The sequence below is a fragment of the Lampris incognitus genome, chromosome 12, assembly GCF_029633865.1.
Source record: "Lampris incognitus isolate fLamInc1 chromosome 12, fLamInc1.hap2, whole genome shotgun sequence".
NCBI lineage: Eukaryota > Metazoa > Chordata > Actinopteri > Lampriformes > Lampridae > Lampris > Lampris incognitus.
This window is the reverse complement of record NC_079222.1, coordinates 27849166-27856349: the sequence shown is the minus strand read 5'-3', so window position 1 is coordinate 27856349 and position 7184 is coordinate 27849166.

Here is a 7184-nt window from a genome sequence, read left to right as displayed (position 1 = left end):
ATCTGTAATTTAAAAATACATTTTATACAAACTGATATCACCTTTTAGGCATTCAGTAGCCTCAGTATAGGTCTGACCTTAACCCCCCTACATTGAAAAGATGAGCTCTGCTAATGTCCCCACATCATAGATTTGAAGTGGCCAATCAGGATATCTTGGAGGTGGGAGGCTGTGAATTCAGGGGTGCATGCTGGGGGACTTCTGTCAGTCAAAGCGACCATTGACTGACTTAGTGAACAGCCAATTGAAATGCAACTGGGGAAACTGAACAGTTAGGCCATAGTGATGCAGCTCTTTCAGAAGACATAAAACTGATGCCTTTTTCAAGAGCAATAAATATAAGCGCAGTGGAGTAAGTACATTTCTGAGATCTCCAACTTTACAAGCAAACAATCTGATTAGTGCAAAAGACATATAACAGTACCATTACAACAGAGTATGATACAGTACAAAGTAGTAGAAAAGAGAAGATCCCCCTTCCACCAATGCCAACAACAACCTAAAAAACGAGTATACTCCTCTGTGTACCCCCTAACATGACAGTCCTTCCATTTCCATTTTAGTTGTTTTTCAGCACAACTAATTTCTCCATCAGTTCAGATGTTAATCGCCTTCTGTGAGGGTGGTCAACCATGCCTGCAAAGGAGAAGAGATGCTCAACTGGTGCCGATGATGGCAAAGTGGTGCTGAATCTCACAAAGAGTAGCTTAATCAGTGAATATAAATCCAGCGAGGAGAGGTCTTTTCTGCGGTCCTTCAGAAAGGGAAGGGTCTCGCCCAGCCCAGCCACAGCAACTGTTTTTCTGTGGCTGGGCAATATCTCTCTGCCCAACTGGCTCTCAGATCCTGTTGTTGGGATCGGAAACAGTAGAGGCAGAGAGGGAAATAAGGTTGTTATGAATTTACATTAAATTCAAGGATTTGTAATATCACGAAAATGTTTAAAAACATGATATGAAACTAGCTACTCATTTATTTTGTAATGAATGAATATTCATTTTTGATGGTTAATTCAAGAAATTGCAGTTTAACCTTAAGACACTGAAGTGAGAGTAGTTTGCCTGTACCCTGGTCAGAGAAAATGAAGAAATTGTCTTCATTCTCTTCAGCGGTGTTTGATGAGGCAGTCTCACTTTCTGACACAAGGCCAAACTCTTCAGCTGAGTGCAGGAACAGGTGATGTATCCTCTTCTTTGCAGCTAGTTTGGGAGGCAGCCACCTCATCTTGAAAAACGAGCGGGTTGCTGTAGCCAAGATGGCTTCATTGACATCAGTCTTCAGCAGTAATAGGCTACTGAACCTTTTCTCAAAGCTTGCAAGATATGTGAGCAGTACCGCATTTTGAAGCTTGCAGGTCATGCAGTTTAGCCTGAACTGCAAAGAGTGTAGGTATATGAGCTCACCATAGTAGCATGAGGTCTGACCTTGAAGGCAGTCAACTGTAATGGCAATGGGCTTGAGGGCTCTCCAATATTCCTCAAGAAAATCAAGCTCTACCTCTTTGAACAGTGGGAGTTGCAAGGCAGGCATGATCTCAGGAAATTTCTCCTGAATCAGAATCAGAATACTTTTGTTTATCCCCAAGGGGAAATTGAGTAAATTGAATAAATGTCAGCTGACTCAAACAGTCATAAAGAACATTCCGCCTACAAACGCACAAGAGCATTAGTGGGCTCTGTGTAGGCTTGTCGAGTTCTTCCACACCGAACTTGGTAAACCATGTCTTTATGGAAACAACAGAAAGTTGAATCAGTTCATCTGGACAGTTTATTGGGAGACATGTTTCAACACTCATCTAAGTGACTTCGTCAGTCTCAACTGACAGCAGGTGTCGCCACCCTTACTAACAGCACAGTTGCATAATGACCGGACCAACAATTGGTTTCATATGCAAACTGATGTGACCATTAACTAGAGTTACAATGGCCATGTGTACTATTCATAGAGAAGTGGGGAATAGTTACAATCAAAGCATTGTAAGATGGCGACAGACATACTCTTAGCCCGCCTCTGCCCCCCAGTTCAGGGATGGTCAGTCTCTCTTAATATAGATGGCCTCTTTGACTCCCCATTCAAACCAGCGTTCCTCCTTATCAAAGATGTGCACATCCTCATCCTTGAAAGAGTGGCCATTGGCTTGTAGATCAGTGTAGAGTGCAGAGTCCTGGCCTGATGCGTTAGCTCTGCTGTGTTGTGCCATCTTCTTTGCCAGCATCTATTTGGTTTGCCCGATGTACAAGTCATAGCAATCCTCCTGGCACTTAACAGCGTACACTATAGTATTTCTCTGTTTGTGCTGGGGGACCTGATCCTTCTGGTGCAGCGTGTTTTGGGGTTTGAAAGCAACTGAAATGCAATGTTTGGAAAATATGCATCTTAACTGTTCCGACACTCCCGCCACATACAGAATCACCACTGGTTTACGCTTAGACAGTGGTTGTCCTTCTCCTCTCTTCGATCGGCTGGTGCACTGTTTGGGCATCTTCCTGGCTTTGACAAACACGCATTTAGGATAACCACACTTAACCAGGGTCTGTTTAATGTGGGATTTCTCCCCTATCCTGGTTGCTGTGTTGGTGGGGACGTTGTCAGCTCAGTGGTACAGCGTCCTGATGACTCCTAGTTTGTGCTCCAGTGGATGATGAGAATCAAATCTTAAGTACTGATCAGTATGTCTTGGTTTATGGTAAACTAATAGAAAACAGAAACTTAGAGATTTATAGGTCACTGAGTTAATAGGCTGTAATGGCACACCCTGTTTAATTTGGGTGGCATGATGGGCCAGTGGTTAGTGCTGCTGCCTCACAGGAAGAAGGTCCTGTGTTTGAACCCCATGCTGTCCCAGGTCCATTTTTTTGGGGGGGGGGTTCGGTTCCCCCCCCTTTTCTCCCCAATTGTATCTGGCCAATTACCCCACTCTTCTGAGCTGTCCTGGTCACTGCTCCACCCCCTCTGCTGATCCAGGGAGGGCTGCAGACTACCACATGCCTCCTCTGATACCTGTACCCAGCCGCTTCTTTTCACCTGACAGTGAGGAGTTTCGCCAGGGAGACGTGGCACCTGAGAGGATCACGCTATTCCCCCCAGTTCACCCCCCCCTCCAAACAGGCGCCTTGACCGACCAGAGGAGGCGCTAGTGCAGCGACCAGGACACATACCCACATCCGGTTTCCCACCCGCAGACACAGCCAATTGTGTCTGTAGGGATGCTTGGCCAAGCCGGAGGTACCACAGGGATTTGAGCCGGCAATTCCCGTGTTGGTAGGCAACAGAACAGACCACCACACAACCCGGATGCCCTCATCCCAGGTCCTTTTTGTGAGGAGTTTGCATGTCCTCCCCGTGTCTGCATGGGTTTCATCCAGGTGCTCCGGTTTCCTCCCACCATCAAAGAGACATGTACGTTAGGGTTAATACTCCTGCCTGTACCCCTGACCAAGGCAATGGAAAGAAGAACTGGAGTTGGGTCCTTGATATTTTTCCGGGTCTAACTAGAGTTACATGGCAATTGTAACTCTAGTTAATGGTCATGACAATTAAAACTAATCATTGGATCAGTCGTTATACAACTGTGTTGTTTATAAGGGTGGGGATACCTGCAGTCATTTGAAATTGAAGAACTCACTTAGATGAGTGATGAAACGTTTCTCCCAATAAATGTTGTGTCGAGATGAACTGATTCAACTTTCTGTGATTTCCTTACCTGGATTATTGAGCATGCATAAAGACATGTTACATCATATGTCACATCTGGCTCCCAGCTGACAGTTTGTTTGTTTGTTGCTCTGCTTGCTTTTAACTTTAATAACTAATAACTTTTAACAACTCATTGGGAGACCATTTTAATTTTTGCTGCCATCATTATTATTTTATTCGATCATCGGCTCCTACGCTGACTTGATCACACTGAAGCCTCCGATTCTGTGGTGCTGGGCTGTATATTGCTTAGTTCTAGCCTGTGGCTAAGCTAATCAAACAATTGTGCCAACTTTGCCCTGTGAGGACTAGAAAGCAAATAGAAAGATCGCTGACCTTGAAGAGAATGTTCAACAGCTTTCTGATGAACTGCATAAGAAAGACTCCCTTTTGATCACCTTCATGAATGTGGCTTCTGGGCAGTCCAAACAAATTGCCCCTCTCAGTGCAACCATCCAGGACACAGCTCTGTGGGACCCCCTCCACTTATCCATGGCTGTCTTCCTGCTTCACACCTAACCAGTCATCCTGGGCCGAAGTGGTGGTCTGCGGTAGCAAGAGAGGCTGGGACGGGGCTGCCTCCCCCCTCGCCTAAGCCTCTCCAACTGTTACATGACCCTGTCTGATGACACTCCGGTCCATCCTGCCGATGTTCCTGTGGTTCCAACGTGTCCTGATATGGACCTTTCTGCAAAAATGGCGCCTTCCGACGCCGCAGCTTCTCTGCTAGTGGCTAGCAGTGTTGGACCGCCATCCAACTATGAAGCCAAGACAGCAGCCCTCATCTCAGATGCCGACCTCCTTTTCCCGTCATAAGATCCTGAAAGAGGTTGTGATTAGATACTCTCAAAGTCTTCCTTTCCCTGAGCCCCCAGGGAAATCCATACTCAGAGCTGATGTTGCTGCCTTGTCACAAACAAGGTGCTTACTTGGGCACCATATTCCCAGTTGGCAAGTTCAACACACAGTGTGAATCATGTACTCTCCTACCATGAGAACCGACATCTCCTTGTCCCCTTTTCTCCCCTGCCACATTAACAGTTGGGGAGTCCATAATCAGAAACATCCATCAGTCCCTGATATCCTGGATAAGCTTCTGGAGCTGCTGCACTCAGTCCCGCCCTCCGCCAGTGGTGGGGCCACTCCTGTTTATTATTTACCTTGTCCCTCTTGGCAACATCTTATGGCACCATGGTATCCAATTCCACTGATATGCTGATGATATACAGCTTTATGTGTCCACCAAGCCCACTTCCACCCTCCCCTCCAGTACCCTCACTGGTTGTCTCCATGATATACAGATATGGATGACTAACAATTATCTGAAATTTAACGATAGTAAAACTGAGCTACTCCTCATTGGCACCAAGTCTACACTCTCAAAAAATACTGTTTTCTCACTCCCCATTGCTAGAGCAGGCTAAGAGCCTTGGCATTATCCTAGATAGTACCCTTTCCTTTTCCAGTTATATAAACAATGTCTCCCGGATTGCCTTTTTCCATCAGCGAAACATCTCCAGACTATGCCCTGTTTTAACACAACTATCCACGAAAGTCTTAGTCAATGCTTCGGTCAAATCACACATTGACTACTGCAATGTGATCCTGGCAGGCATCCCCAACAAACTTATTCACCGACTTCAACTCATCCAGAATTCTGCAGCATGGATTATTACACATTCAAAGCCCACTGACCATGTCTCTCCCCTGCTGATTCAATTACACTGGCTTCCTGTGTCACAGCAGATTAATTTTAACATTTTATTATTAACATTCAAAGCTCTTCATAATCTATCCTCTGCTTATCTCACAGACCTCCTTCAGACTTACACCCTATCTCTCACCCTGCGGTTTTCACCAGCAGGATTATTAGCCCTACCAGACATCAACCTCAGCACAATGGGTGCCAGGGCTTTCTCCTTTGCTGCACCCAAACTCTGGAATTCCATTCCCCGTCACATCTGCTTACTGGACTCCATTACAGAATTCAAAACTGCTCATAAAACCCATTTTTTTTAAACTAGCATCCTCATTTTAACAGCATGAACAGCATCACATTCAACTTTTTTTTAACTCCTGCTGATGTATGCTCTTTTGCTTATTGATTGTTTTATTGTTGATTGCACCCATGTTTTTACTGCTTTTTTATTGTATCTGATGTAAGGTGATCTTGAGTGTCATGAAAGGCGCCTTTATATAAAATGTTTATTATTATTATCATTATTATGTGTTTATGGACTTTGCTTTGTGCACGGGAAAAAGGGAAGGTTCTTCTCTAAAATGTTACCACAAAGATTGAAGCACAAAATTCTTTAGAATGTCATTGTATGTGGTAGCATTAATATTTCCCTTCACCTGAACTGAGGGGCCAAGCCCAAACCATGAACAACAGCCCCAGACCAGTATTGCTGCTTCCAATCTTTACACTTGGCACTATGTATTCGGGCAGGTAGCATTCTCCTGGCATCTGTCAAATCCAGATTCACCTATCAGACTGCCAGATAGTGAAACGTGATTCATCACAGAGAACGCGTTTCCTCTGCTCCAGAGTCCAATGGTAGTGTGCTTTCACCAATCCTCCATCCGATGGTCGTGCTCAGCCATGGAAACCATTTCATGAAGCTCTTAAGAAACAGTCCTTGTGCTGATGTTGCTTCCAGAGGCCCTTTGCAACTCGGTAGTGAGTGTTGCAACCGAGGACAGAATATTTTACACGCCTCAGTACCTAGTGGTCCCATTCTGTGGCTTTGTGTGGCCCAGCACTTTGTGGCTGAGCTATTGTTGCTCCTAGACAGTTCCACTTCACAATAACATCACTTACAGATGACCAGGGCAGAAATTTGACAAACTGACTTGTTGGAAAGGTGGCATCCTAAGACAGTGTCACATTGAAAGTCACTAAGTTCTTCAGTACGACCCATTCTAATGCCAGTGTTTGTCTATGGAGATTGCATGGCTGTGTGCTCGACTTTATACATCTACAAGCGATGGTTGTCACTGAAATAGCCAAATCCTGGTGGGTGTCCGGGTGGCGTGGCAGTCTATTCCATTGCCTACCAACATGGGGATCTCGCTGGTTTGAATCACCGTGTTACCTCCAGCTTGGTCAGGTGTCCCTACAGAGGCAATCGGCCATGTCTGTGGGTGGGAAGCCAGATGAAGGTATGTGTCCTGGTCGCTGCACTAGTACCTCCTCTGGTCAGTCGGGGCGCCTGTTCAGGGAGGAGGGGGAACTGGGGTGAATAGCATGAACCTTCCATACACTTTGTCCCCCTGGTGAAACTCCTCACTATCAGGTGAAAAGAAGCGGCTGGCAACTTCACATGTATCGGAGGACGCATGTGGTAGCCTGCAGCCCTCCCCAGATCGGTAAAGGGGGTGGAGCAGCGACCAGGACAGCTCGGAAGACTGGGGTAATTGGCCGGATACAATTGGGGAGAAAAAGGGGGAAAATTTAAGAAAAAAGATTAAAACAAAAAAAAATCGCC